The sequence below is a fragment of the Homalodisca vitripennis genome, chromosome 5 (assembly GCF_021130785.1).
Source record: "Homalodisca vitripennis isolate AUS2020 chromosome 5, UT_GWSS_2.1, whole genome shotgun sequence".
NCBI classification, from domain to species: Eukaryota; Metazoa; Arthropoda; class Insecta; order Hemiptera; family Cicadellidae; genus Homalodisca; species Homalodisca vitripennis.
The window spans coordinates 27,739,517-27,755,626 of record NC_060211.1 but is presented as its reverse complement, the minus strand read 5'-3'; positions in this window follow the sequence as shown (position 1 = coordinate 27,755,626).

The following is a 16,110-nucleotide window of genomic DNA, read 5'->3' as shown; positions in this document are numbered from 1 at the left end:
GTTTTTACAATAGCAATGAAACAATTGTATTAAGAAGGTGTATCCGAATTATCTGCCTTGTCAACAAACAAAAATGCTGAATATCTGGTTTACGTCCTCACAGCACTAAGACGAATACGACGCCTCTTTAGGAAGTGTCAATAGAGACTTGATGAGATCCGAAGTTTGTTCTATTTCTTACAGGTGTTTCCGTAGGAAGTGCTCCTGTAACATATGACTCGCCGTTTCCACATGTCGTTAACATATGGAAACTGTTGAGCGATGATCATTTGTCATTGCCCATTCTGCTGACCTAGACTTTCCATGGCGCGAGCAATTTCCCCAGACAGGAGCGTGACACGCTACAATCAGCGCTCGCTTCGCCATAACCAGACATCACTCTACTACTCGCTGTACTACCCGCTGACACGGAGGACACTAGCGTCTGTGTCTGATTAATTAGTGAAACCCGCAACTCGAAGAACCGTATCGTCTTAGAAGCTGTGTAACTGTCAATATTTTTTTTAATCTTCACTAAGTGGCTGCAGTACCCCCTCGATTACTTTGTGTTCAGTCCCATATAACTACTGTTAATTTCAGTGCTACCATAAACCCACCCAAACAAGATAATTTGACGAAACAATAAGTATTTTGAAGCATATGTTCGTATAAAAGGAATTCAATGAACAAAATTTGTATTTTAGATTTACGTAATTATAAAAAAATATTAAAAACAATTATAAAATTGCACGTAACAATTTCCCTGTCCACTCTTTGGAAAACTAACTGGGATTCACTAGACAATGATATAAAAATCATGTGTGGCACATTGAAAAATGAGAGCAGGAAGACAGTTTGAAATTTACATTGGTTATGTGAGACTAAACACAAGGTCGTCGAGGGAACTGCGACCTATTAAAAAGAGGCTTAAAATATATTGACACTTTACAGAAATTCACCTTCTCTATAAAAACATCCTTAATACAATCACAGGTGACCATGCGAAAACGCCTTTTTGGGACCTTCATGTGTTACATCATGTCTCTACACGCACACATGCTTACAGGTATTGAATTTTGTGAGTTACCATGCCCAGAAGAAACGTTTTGTATGTACAGGGTGTTCCGTAACTCTCTAGACAAAGGTATACCAGGTTATTATTGCTCAGGTAAAGACAAACATATTTCTGACCAAATAATAAATAACTAATTTAGAGCAGATTTACTGTGACAAGACATGGCCCACATTGAGGTTTTCAGTGAATAGCCAACAATACAAAAACAGAATTACGGCAGCTATCAATCTGGGCCATGTCAAAGTAAATCTGCTCTAAATCAGTTATTTTTATTCGCTTTAAATAATTTTGTTGTCATAATATTTGTAATAAAACTTTCTAAAAACTATTATTCTAAAAACTGTGAGGAAAAATTCTAGTATTTAAGACTTGTATTCACAGTTTTAAAGTTTTAATGGCCGCCATTTTGAAAATACTAAAGAAAATATTCTTTTCAGTAACTGGACTTATCATAAACATTTCAGCCAAACTTGGTGCAATTTAATTTATTAGTTTTAAGATATTAATTAAAAAAACACACAAACATACACACACAGAGATAAGAGACTAAGCAACGCGTAGACCCACGTTCATATGGTGAAATATGTTTGTCTTGATCTGAGCATAAAGTGGTATACATTTGTCCAGAGTTACGGGACACCCTGTATAGTGTAAAAAATACGTTTGTTCATATTACTACATGTCACACAGCTCACAGATATACCTCACTTATTGGTAAGAATTGATATCAACAAACAGTACTAAAAGCCTATTATTTATACAATATTTTTACGATTCCACTACATTCACCTCGTTTAGCGCTCTTTGCATTATTAATTCAACTAGCAAGTGTGATGATAGGAGAATTTTCCAAACTTTTTATTTTTTGATAGTTTAACATATTACTTTGTTTCTGACATTCTGTGTACCTGTATCTGTATGAAATACTTTACGCCTGAAAAACGTCTTATCGTACAGCTTTTTTACAACAACAATATTGTTGAGTTTACCCCCAGAAAGACAACACGCAACGAGCTTGTTCACTTCCCGTGAAAATAAATCAGCGCCATCTGGATGTGTTATTAGACTATTTAGATAGTCCACTAATGAAGTAAGGTAAGGAATAAGCTCACTCGCATACCTTAGATCGCCTGACCGATAGCCATCGGAACTCTCACGCTCTAGCCGTTCAAGTGAACGGGAGACTATTTATCGATATGGAGTCGAGTTATGAATGCAAATTAAATCATGGCTGAAAAGATTACACATATGTTACATAAGTCCTGTGAACATGTAAGAAGCCAACATTTTTTAAGCGTTACTGAATAACTGCAAAAAAACACTTAGCACACGTCTAAACCATTTAAAGAAAGTATCGTCAAACTACAGTCCAATTTTAATTTGCCGTTCTTCTATTAAACATATCATAATGGATATTTGGTTATACGGCATTTAAAATTCCTACACTACTCGTTAATTATTTAAAAATGTAGTGTGTAACCTAACCTAGCATTAAAGCGTCATTAAGGGGTCTATCCTCAGTCCTGTGCTTTTCCTGCTTTACGTCATCGACATAGAATCGTCGCTTCTGTATGGTTTGCAGATGATACGACTCTCTTTTTCAATGCAAGATCAAGCGAAGTTTTGGAAAAACAGGATTTTGTTGATACCAACAACTGTGTCCAATACTTCAACAGCCTTAAACTCACAATAAACTCTTAAAAAACTAACGTTTTAAACTTTTCTTTGCGCACTGCGAGCAACCAGTGTGGACCCGCCATCTTCATGGCTGACCCCACACTAGACGGTCAGCTCTTCGAAATTCCTAGGAATGTACTTTGATCGAGGACTGACATGGAATGGAATGAGCACATTGATCATGTTTGCGCCGAAATCTGCCAGGCATCTTTGTTCTGAGGTCTTTAGCAAAATACTGCCCGAGTCAGGTACTGATTACGGGGTATTATAGCTTGGTATAAACCCCATCTGGCCTATGGAGTGATCCTTTGAGGAGCTTGCGCAAACACTCAGTTCCAAAGAGCATTCAGACTAAAAAAAAAGCTATTCGAATCATCGCAAAAACCAGATTCAGAGAGTCGTGCAGGCAAGTTTTCTTAAGAAATTGCAGCTGTTGACTCTGCCATGTCTCTACATATTGGAAACAACTTTGTTTTGTATGAATAAATATGCCTTAACCAGAGGCCAAGACATACACATGTATGAGCCACGTGGCAGAGCAAACTACCGAACTGGTAGAACACAGAACGGTGGTTTATGAACGACTGCCCTCACAAGCGGGTATCCAATTCCTCAACAGACTGCCCAATTCAATCAAAGGTGCTCCAACGCCAAAGGCGTTTAAGACTCGCCTAAACCGCTTCTTGGTGTGTCAGGCATTTTATAATGCAGGTGAGTTTTTGGCTTTCAACTGGGAGGCCGCCCAATTTAAGACAGACCCCGCTGTTCGAAATGGGTTTGCATTGGCGATGAATTAAAAAGGTATGATTGTATGTATGTATGTATGTGTATTATAGTATGAATGACAGAAATTTTAGGATATCCTTATGAATTGACGTTTTGCTATACGATGTAACTATTGTCACAGCAATAAAACAGATTTGATTTGATTTACGTTTGTCGCACAATCGGCAGGCACGGGCAATGTTGTCCGGGTCAATGGGACCGGATGACCACTTTCCTCCGGCCACGGCCGTATAACAAGTCGGACCGCTCCGAAAGGGAAAGCCAGGCCGGAGGCTGCCGTATTTAGCGGAAGTAAATCGACTTCACACCTCTTCGGCCACCTTACAGGGCATTTCCTTTTTTGTGAGGAGAATTAGAGCGATATTGGTGTGAAATCGGACTATGAAGAATTGACAGGAAGATTGTCGCTAGCAATAGCCACTATTTTCCCAATTTACTGCACTCACGCGTACGCGAGTTATGAGTCGTGCCTGTCCACCCACTACAGTTGTAGTATTGTTTCTTTAGCTACAGTCAGAGAGCATTATTGTACCTCATAAAGTAACCCACATGCACGCTATAAAACTAACAGAGAAAGGTACATTTTAAAATTTCAAAATGGTAATTGAGAGAAGGCAATTTTTAATGCGTGTCTAGGGACTATCCAATTTATAAATATAACTGGTCTGGATTTGTGTGTGTGCGTGTGCGTGCGTGCGCGCGCGTGTGTGTGTGCACGTACAAACTGTATAGAATTGAATATCTTACTTATATTTTGATTAAAAGCATATAAAATATATCACAGTAAGAGACAAATATTTCCATGATCATGTTGGGATCTCTGTGAACTCTGTGCGGGCGCGTCCATAACCATACCGCTACCGTAGACGTTGGCCGTTGGACATGCATCATAAATAGTTTACAATTAAAATAATCCAATAAAAATGTAAGTACGTAATAATTGCACCAAATTGTACAGAGAACCACCTAATTTTGCCAACACCAAAGTGTATTTGGACTACCGTATATAAACAAAGTGTTGTACTTCCTTTGACACAACCTTTTATGGTAACTGTAGATGTGAATTCAGCACATCACGTCGGGGCTAAATCCCAACTAATAAAAAGATGGGTGGGTTGATGACTCGCTTTATTGGTCAGTGAGTGCCCTACTACATGCTTGATAGGTACTTAAAGAACAGAAGGACTTCGGAAGAAAACCTTTGTTCTAATTTTATTACTGTTAATTTATTTGCAATTTCATAAATTTAGAAACTGTGAAAACAGCTAACTGCAAGAAATTGCTTTTAACTACAAAAATTAAAACAGGGCAATAAGTAACTCTTATAATTCAACCCTTAAAGTCTTGCCTCCCCCTCCCTCACCGTTTAGCTTCATTCTGCCACTGCCCTGTGCGGGGATCTTATCAAACAGAACAAGGAGAGTCGGTACAGCTCAAGGTTGACAGTACTGATAAAAAGAGCAACGGCCAAAGCCAGGATTCGAACATGCGCTATATAAAATTCAGGCGCAAAGACCAACGCCTTTGACCGCTCGGCAAACCGTCTCTCCCAATTAGTAAGATACAAGACCAGAGCACAGCAGTGAGTGAGTGAGTGAGTAAAGCAGCCCCACCAGACAAGGGGAAAGCCGTGGCCGTGAACGGAAGAACCGGTCCTTACTTGTGGGTATCTGTCTCCTCCAGTCAGAAACCCATCTAAAGGACATCTCGTATGTTACCAATAGGTGGGGTTTGAAAGGTCGACGAGTATGTAATTAATAAGATCACAAGTCTTTGAATTGAAGTTGGTTATCGCATTCAATCAAGGAAACAGTGATTCAATTCCTGCCACTTTTGGTTCAAGCACCAATTTCAACAGCGAACAGCTCTATCCAATCTCGTCGAAGGGTTTTGTGTGTTATGACATTAAGTAGGTAGGCCTGACTGTAAAAAAAGTCGGGATCCTACTTCTGCAGACAGCCCTGACATTCTATGAAGGCTGGTTAATCTCAAAAATTAATCTCGAAAAGGTCATGTCTTATACAGCAAATAAACCAGGGGCTTTACCCCTTCGCGGATATGTAAGAATCACAGACCACAGTCAATTCTTGCAATGATGTCAGCCGCCTATCACTATACACCATGTAGAGTGCAATGTGCACACTCATAAGAAAATATAATTCTTAATTTTGTTTTTTAAATCTGTGTACATATTGCACCCAGAATAGTCGTGTTATTCCAGAACTACGTAAACCAGCTTTGTTAAGTACAGTTTAAGAGACCAATCCACGATTGGTTATACGAATTCGTTTGATTTGTCACACAGAACAGCTATTGACAACCAAATAGAGTGCGCAGACAGTGAAAGGAAGTCAAGGTCTCCAAGGTCATAGCATAACAGAAATTTTGGACTACCAAATCCCTTTCAAGGACGTGCGATCTGAAAAATCGGCGAGCGTAGATCCTGAAAATGTGGGAAATACTAGAAGTTTTCATGAGTTTATCAACCAAATCATTGCTTATATTTTGCCACGATTTTCTGTCTTTCCAAAACCTTCCGGAATCGAACCTTCATGCCTACTCTGGCATTGAAGTCTCCTGAATAATCTTTCCGCTCGCAGGTGAATATTCCAAATCGAAGAACATTCCAGAGCTGTCATCTTGTGTCGAGTCTAATGGTTTTCGTTACTGAGTTGGCAGGACGCTGGACGTTGACTAATTTGGAGAAAATGCTTAAGAATTCTAATAATAGAGTACACTTATCTACAGCAAAACTGGTCCGATAGCATGGTCAATCAACTGGTACCAATGCCCTTGTGTAGCAGGTATCCTGAAGCCCCTAGTCAGACCAAACCTGGAGCAGTGAAAGTGGTCTAACCTTCGCATTACTAATCCACTTGGCAGGTTATCATCGAGAAAGCGGGCGCCGATATAGCCATAGATCATTGTAGAACCACTGTATCTGAGCTGGCACCGGTTCCGTAGGGTCTGTAATTACAAACACTTTCGCTCTTCTCCAGATAAAAACTAATTTGCATGGAAACATCGAGCGCAAATTTCACTGAATAACTCAAGCTTATGAATACCGTAGAGGTTCTAATACAGTCGTTGCAAATAACGTTACATTTCTTATAGCAACTTACCAATACCCGTGTGAATGGTTAGCTTCGTAATCAAAACGTCTTACCTGAAAACAAAAACATTTTATAAGGTACAACTTCAATGTAGCAAGAAAATAACTGTCAAAAGTAACATACTTTATATTTAATTAAACATTGCGTTTAAATATAACTAAAACTAATGTTTATGTAGCACGTTCAATGATTAGCCTAAAAATTAATCTTATTTCAGAATCGATTGTATATTTGGAGATACCTATTCATAAATGGCAAAAGGCAACTTTAAAACGTATTATTTTCAATGTATTCGTTCTTAATCAGTGAATCAAAAAGGTTTAATTTGGTATTTTATTTTTAACAATCAAAATGTGATTCTAAACTAGATGATCCACAGTTACTGTACTTGGATGATGTATCTATGTACTGGATATATGCTATGTAAGGAGATAAAAACATTACGAATAATTACAACACCCATTTGATTAGGGTGGTTAGACTGATGGATTAACGAAACTCTGCGCTCAATACAAATCCAATCTTAGTGGTTTCCTGACACTGATTTTCAAATTTATTTGTCATGCAATATTGCTTTTTGACAAATATTCTCTTACGACCTTGTGCGCAAATAACAAAAATACTGTTGTCTTCTAGCCTCCAGCAGACTACGGTCCACCATGTTCCACCAGAGGGCCACAAAATCTCTTTTAAGAATAGCCATAACTAAAAAGTGTAAGCGTAACTGATCTTAGCGACTGAACAAAAGTTACGTTCATTTGTCGAGAAGAGTGTGGATAGTCGTGGTAGGGAAAGCTGGTATTGCCACATATAAACCTCATTAAATCTTTCTCCGGAGTTTTTGCAGTATCAGAGTCCGAGACTTAAGAGGTTTATCATTCTACAATTTGATCAGTACTTAAAACATAAGAGAAATCTAGGTCGATTAATGACAAAAAAAGCTTCCTGGTTGACAAACGTATCGAACAACGGTAACACATGTGGCGGAAGGCCGCGGATTAACCACGCGCCTAACAACCGCGCCGTGACCACGACAACGCCACATAAACACAGGAAGGCAACATTAACCCTCTCTCCGCTGTCTAATAACAGGGTGACCTGCGGGTAAATATGCACAATCTACACTCGCAGATTGCTTCCCGCCCCGCTCTAGCCGGTCTATTACTTCAACATGTAATCACTACATCAGTCACTTCATTGCGGAGCTCCACAGTCAGGTACACAATGAACCCTACAAGCCAGTGGATCACTTCTGGCTGGTTTATACCTTCCAGTTGAACCTACCACCTACCTACTAATAACAGGGCGACCTGCGGCTAAATATGCACAATCTACACTCGCAGATTGCTTCCCGCCCCGCTCTAGCCGGTCTATTACTTCGACATGTAATCACTACATCAGTCACTTCATTGCGGAGCTCCACAGTCAGGTACACAACGAGCCCTCCAAGTCAGTGGATCACTTCTGGCTGGTTTATACCTTCCACTTGAACCTACCACTGAGCACAGCAAAAACCGGTGTGTCACTTCAATCTGGGCAACCTTAGGGATGTCCAGGAGCGGCACATCACTAACCGCAAATGTAGAGATTCTGGTGCGCAAGGGTAATTCGATAGGTCTATTCTACTGTAGGAGATGACTGTTGGAGTTGGTGGAGTTCGTTCCCTAGTATCAGATGTTCTTGCTAGCCTTAACAAGGGTGTGCCACCTCCTGCCTGCTTTGACGGAGAGGCTGGTTCAGAGCTGGCCTCCCCTTCTTCCCGGAGGACATGCCTTTGAGATTAGTGCCCTAATTCTTCCTCATGGATCTCGATAGGAGGCGGCCCCTACCCCCTAACCTTACCCATCCTGAATTTCTGTCACTCCGGAAGCAGCGCTAAGGTCCTTATAGGGCTAAGTGCAATTTAGCTTCTTTTTATAAGCTTCTTGTCCTAGGAGAAAAAAATAGCCGAACACAATCTTAACTGTACGTTCAGCTTGGAACCAGTATGGTAATGGTAACAGCCTAATACTATTATAGTAATGTTTTTCGTGTGCCTAAAGTTAGGAAATCACTATTCAGACAATCTTTTGTTTATGTAGGTCAAAAATATTTCCAAAATAGTTTACCATGCAATATCAAATTGTGCCCTAATTTAAGAATCTTTCCTCTGAAAGTTAAATGTTGGCTGTTCGGCTATAGCATGTTTAAGTTTATTAAACAATATGCTAATGTAAAAATATAGTCTATATAGCCTAATGTAAAAATGGTAGTTGAGATGAGTAATTATTTATTTTGTTTTCAAATATAACACTTTTGCATAGTATACTTATGGTTATGTAATAGAATAAACACACGAATCGAGGTTTTCATTTTTTTGCCCTGCCACGCTACTTTAAACTGCGGCAGTGTAAATTCTATTTATGTAATTTGTAATTTGCACTTGTATTTTGTATGGAATAAATCATTATTCAAATCACTATTCATTCATTATTATTATTCAATGCTATCAATGTTGAGAAAAACAGTTTTAAGTGAAAACTCGTGTAAATAGGTTTAAATAAGTGTAAATTACACAAAACAGGAAATTCGAACTAGCTTCTATTGTACAATGGATGCAGCATAAAATATGGGAAACGTTTGGTTCTTTCCGATCGGACACAGCAAGCATAACCGACATACTATCACCGACATGCAATACATGTGAGGATACACGACACACAATAGATGTGAGCAAGACACGATGGTAGTATTCTATCACAATCATCCTTAAGTCGTTTCCTGGCGGTAAGAAAGACACATTTCAAGTGAACCTTGACATTTTTTCCATTGAATATAGACTAACAGTCTTAAACATTACTTCGCAATGAAACAGTTGACATAGACTTCAGAAAACATGAAAATTCATCTATAGACAGTACAAGAAACTTTACTAGTTTAACTATAGTACAGTACAGTTTTCCAGCAATTTAGAGTTCAGAAAATCTTTTATTTTTACTCAATACGTAGTCACCTCATTAAAATATAGTATTAATGTAAGCTCCAATACTTAGAATATTTTTAGTTCAAGGTCAAAAATCCTTTATTCATTGTATTACGGAACACAGTTTTACATCACTCATTCCCAATGCACCATGTACGGCGAGTGCGGGAATACACTTGGCCTTATTAATTTTATTTAATGATAATTTTGTCTTTTAACAGCAGTCTCTAGTCGTTACTAAATATTCCAGAGCTTCTTTTTATAATCATAAATCATTTACAATATCGTTCTTTTATCAATATACTACCTACAACCATAAACAAAGTAAATAACAATAAATTAATAAATATTTAAAAATATAACAAAAACATTATACTTAATAGAAATAACAATATAAATTCATTACAATAACAATATAAATTAACTATATAACAGCAACCACAACATCACTATGCAACGTACAGAATTTAATTAAATAGTCTGCAGTGTGAATCAACCAAGGGTATAGATTTGCGAATCGTATGGCTTTACTATACTAAAACTTTGGAATAATTGAATAAAATTCATATCAAACTTCTTCAGAGTATATATAAATAAAATAACCACGACAGTTTTGGTTGGAATCAATTAATGATTTCTTTTTTATGGAGTTCTTTCCTATTGTTTGTACGCTACGGTATATCACCTGAATCACACAAAATACGGTAACTGTTACTGAAGTAATATTCTTGACAATAGTCCAAAAATTCTAAAACATTTGTCAGAGTCACTCTACGATCACGATCAAACAATAGTTCTACCTTTCGGAAATTTAAACTGCCAACCCTCGAATCCGAGATAAACCATATGTGTAACATCAGAATATGGTATAAACAATTTTAAATTCCAAAATTGTCTCAAATTTGGACTATAAACTGTATCAAATTCTACAGTTAAACTTTCACAAATATGATATACCTCAGATTTAAGTCAGTCGGCACAATGTATACAAGACAAACGTAAGTGTTCACCAACAAAAACCTTTTAAACTATATCACGTTCCGTATAAATCACTACATTTACGGATATTATCGTGTTTTGTTATAAACAATAGCTAAATGTAAAGTTCCAGGAAACATTTTGGCTGCTCCGAGTGAAGAGTACCCTGAGTCTTTACCTTGTGCTGTTCTCAATTTCTTCGGGTTCGATGTCAATTATTTGTCCATGTATCAAGACAAAATTATGTGTAAAGACAAATGTCAATATTAATAATGTAACACATACATTGTTCCTGATGCAGACAAAGAAATTGAATTGTTTCGCCGAATCGTTATAATAACGTAAACAAAGAAAAACTTCCACAAAAGGAGAGAAAGTAAATATGTATGGGCTATGATTAGCTTTCTTTGTCCATTGTTGTGACGCCGATGTGGACTGTGATCACTGCCTCCCAGGTTATGAATAATAATCTCAATTCTGCGGTGGAATCTGCTTGACTAATCATTGAGGAAGGAAATGATTGAATGTGCAGAGATGTACCACTCAGGGTAGGACATCCACCAAAGGCTGTTGGTTTACTTCACACTTGTGGGTCTGACATGACGTGGTCACTAGACGAGCATTGTCTTCTCGACAAGCGTGCCGGACGGACGGAGTGAGTGGCATAAGACTTTTTGGGTGATCCCGCAGAGATGTCAGGGACACTTTCCATCGGAAAATTACTTTCCTCCTCACGTGACCGGGAGAGAGATAAGGTAGTGTGCACATTCCCGTCAAGTCGCTTGATTTTATTAAACCAGAAGACAACTTCCTCCTTTCTCCAATAATAAGATGTTTTATTCATTATATGTAAGAAACTAGCATGTGTTAAACTACTCGGCATTTTCTACTAATCATTAAATACATAATTGAGTACGCTACATTATTACTCTAATACTCCATGTATATATTTCCACTTGTGTCTCATCGAAATCTTGAAACCAATGAAACACTAAACTATTTATTGATGAGTACCTTTTCTACTCTTAATTATGTGACCGGACTTGTTTTGGGTCAATGTTTATCCAAACTTTAGATGTTCACACTTTTCTAATTAGCTAACAATAAACATGCATCGCCTATTTTTTTCAATAGACTCGTATATACGCCCCAAAATGTAGCTTCTGTTGTAGTAAACAGACACTTCATACAATGGTTCAGTTCTGCACTGGGGTGACTTTGTAAACGCTAATTAAATGAGAGTAATCAGAACAAAAACGGAGGGGGAAAAATTGGCTGTGAGGCTTCTTACATTTTTAACTGTTGAATATTTGACCCTGAATACTGTTAGGACTCTTGATTTCTCGGGAGTATTACTGGTAATGTATCGTAGGACAGCGAAAGGATAGTTAGGGTTTGAAAATTAATAGCTGTTATATAAAAGACACTACCTCACTATGTCATATAGATACAAACTATGGACAACGTTCCACTAATATTGAAATGCTCTCATACATCACAGACTAGAGAGGTAGACTATGAGGAACATCCGCCACCAGCAACAGGATACGATAGGATGTGTGGTCAATATGTGGTACTCAACTGGAGCTCCAGGAGCAATAACTATCTATCCTGGCACGAAGCCGGTATATGCCGCGCCCACTCCAAGGTCGCCAGTTCACCGTACGTTAATTCTTATCCCGTCCCGGATCCGTGAAAGTTCCCTGCATCAGCAACTCCGTACCACCTGTTTCACCGACTCATCAAAGTCAAACGCCACAACAATACTGCCTCACCGCGCCCTCTCCAAGGTCGCCAGTTCACCGATCGTTAGTTCCTATCCCGTCCCGGATCCGTGATAGTTCCCTGCATCAGCAACTCCGTACCACCTGTTTCACCAACTCATCAAAGTCAAACACCACAACAATACCGCCTCAACGCTCCACACCGCGCCCTCTCCAAGGCCGCCAGTTCACCGATCGTTAGTTCCTATCCCCCTTCCCGGATCCGTGAAAGTTCCCTGCATCAGCAAATCAGCAACACCTGTTTCACTGACTCATCAAAGTCAGACACCCACAACAATACCGCCTCACCGCTCCACACCGCGCCCTCTCCAAGGTCGCCAGTTCACCGATTATTGGTTCCTATCCTGTCCCGGATATGTGAAAGTTCCCTGCATCAGCAAAAATCAGTACCACCTGTTTCACCGACTCATCAAAGTCAGACACCACAACAATACCGCCTCAGCGCTCCACACCACGCCCTCTCCAAGGTCGCCAGTTCACCGATTATTGGTTCCTATCCCGTCCCGGATATGTGAAAGCTCCCTGCATCAGCAACACCTGTTTTCAGCGACTCATCAAAGTCAAACGCGGCATTACCGCCTAACCGTTTCTCCAGATTTAGTGTGTCACTAATCACTACTGCAATTCACTTTTACGAGTATTTTAGCTTTTAGTTCTGCGGCATCTTGAGAAGTAATAATTCAAATTGAGAAGGAAAAAGTATGCATTTAAATCCTGTAAACATTGATGCATTACAATTGCATTAACACTTACAACATGTTTCTTTTACTTGTATTAGTTAATATTTCTTGTAATACATTAATTGAGGATTACATAGTTTTTGCATAAAGTAGATAGAGAAGATGGTACCGTGGACCTGTTTTATAAGATTTCATATTACTGAAGATATTGGTGCGAAAATCAAATAAATAAATTTGTTTTAACAAATAAATAAATTTATTAATAGTTTCAAAATTTTTTAAATTTGAGTCTTCTTGTTTTGCGTTATTGAAACATCTGTATTGTACAATGAAATTTCAAATTCAAACGCTAAAATAAATTCTGAGTTTGCATTGCTGCAAAGATAAACGTGCTACATGCAAAATTCAAAATCCTTCACAACATTTTACTACAAGAGCACAACTAATAAAACAATCCAAATTCAAATAACAAAAATTGTAAATCAAATAATGTAACTTATCGGTTGAATTTTGTTCCAAGGATCATATTGGTTTTAACTACAAATCCCTTACATATTACAATAATCATCGTTCTTCATCCAACAGGAAAGACGAACAATTATTTTCATAAAGTGTATTCGATTACAACGGAATAATTAATAATTGCTACTCATTAAAGGGCATTTGAAAAATTCCAAACGATTCTTCCAAAATCGAATTGGATAATTCACCAATCAATTGACCAATTGATAATTTAGAACAAACGTATCAATTGATCACAAAATCCAAATTACCTTTTAGTCTAAATAAGCGACGATCTATTCACAATTGTCTAAATTACGTAAAAATAAATATAATCTATATACAGTAGTTGTCATAAATTTAGTTTATATATATATGTACATTTAAAATATACAAATAGTGTTTAAGTGTATTTTAAATTTTAACTAGAGTGGGACACATTTGTTAATAGATTTTAATTATAATATTTAAGGTACTTCCCAGATTCTTTTACGTACCAGGAGTATAAAAAACTGTATACATTTTAATTTAAATTTGTATTGTAATAATTCAGCTGATACTAAAACTTATGTGTTTACTTTTTACTTCATGTTTGTACACAATATATATAATGATTTTAAGTTAACGTCTTTATTTTTATATTTGGTAGATTGTTAGATAGCAATATTAAACGATTTTAGAGAAGTCCTTTTCTTTCTTTTAAACATATACCAAATCTAAAAACAAAGACGTTAACTTAAAATTCTGCAGTTTTGTGTAACTGAAAACTGCGTTAAAGTCACCAAATCACTCCCTCCTCCAAACGAAGTACTGCAACGCAAACTAATTAACGAGTGAAAATAATAGGTTTTATAAAAAAGACTTGAGAATTTTAGAGTATCCCAGGCATACAGGTACATTACGAGTATATAATTGAGTTTTGTTGTACGTTTAATTGATAACTACAAGAAAGTTTTATAAAAGACTACACAGTTTTACATTTTTATTTTTATTTTAAAAAGACAAATTAAATATTTATTTGATGGTGTGATAGTAAATATGATGGATTACATGTATCTATAATACATATACCACAGGTAAGTCGCGTTGTTACAAAGTCATTTTAACGTTTTGTAAGGAAGAGCGATAAACTAGTTTTATTATTACAACTAAAATATATACTTTTTAAACTTCTTTTTCTAAGATCAAACAATCTATTTAATATAACTTATAATCCATCAGTTACACCTTAGCTGAATACTAGTCTTTATCTTATATATCTCACAGGTATACATGAGTCGGGGTATTTGTACATAAGTATATTTGCATTCATTTTAGTCACAAAATAAATACAAACGAGTGTTGTTTTTGAGTTACACATTACCCGAAAACTTCGTAGTAGAAACTGCATCAAGGACAATATTACTGGCTGAGCTTTGGCGAAGCAAAACAGTAGAGAAAGGCTTGAAAATTTTCACTTCTGTCTCATCTGCCAGCACGACATTACGAAAAACGAAATTACCCACAAACTTTCAGTTTTTCACGAATTTTCAAAATTTAAAAACAAAGTAAAAGTTTATTTAATAAATAAAAACCTTTATTCATTCGAGGAACTATGAGGATATTGTACGGTACTCTATTTTAATTAAGTAAAATATCATATACATGGTCTTAAATTTGTAAGTTTTTGACACCATGCAATGTTATTCGTGTAATACAGTATGAATAAGGAATATTTTCATTGATTGATTTGTCTAGCGTGTTCGGAAATGTTAACACACACCGTAGATGATTCATTCTTTCACGTCTCATTCATCGGGCATCCCCTCCATCCGGCCATCAGTACGACCTGCTCTCCTACAGTTCACACAATACGTTATCCTTCTGACCTTACTCCACCATTCTCTGTATACATGTTCCTCCACACAGCGTTGACAGCTGATTATATCATTTCTTCGCCCCTAAGCTCCGAGCTCTATCGTAACTCACGAGATTAGCTTCTTCCTCACACCGAGTAGTCATGCTGCTTGTATGGAAATGAGACTACCGTATGTTAGCTATAGTATGTTAGATGATGTATTTGTGCCTAAAAGGGGCAAAAATGCCTATTTTGCACAGAAGTTTCTAATTTTGTGTCCTAGGCTGTACAACAGTTTGCCATTAGGTATAAGATCGCAAAATGGTAGATATAGATTTTTGAGATTTTATATGTTGTGGCTATATATAAATAAATAAATAAATATATATATATATATATATATATATATATATATATATAAGTTATATATTCGTTAAACTATTAAACTTAGATATTATACAATTGTGTGTTTCATCTAAGAGGGTTAAATTTTAATTTTTTTATATACTATTTTTTGATTAATTTAACGATAGATATTCTTCACTTTTGCATTTAGTTTATAAATTTGTTTACTTTCGTTCGCAAATGTTTTTTTTTTTTATTATATAAGTTATGATTTGTAATAAGCTAATATTTATATTTTTAGGAGAGTAAATTTACTTTACTAGTGATTAAAACAATATATTTGAAATAAATCAGACACCTAAGCATTTTATATGTATATTTTTTATAATTTTT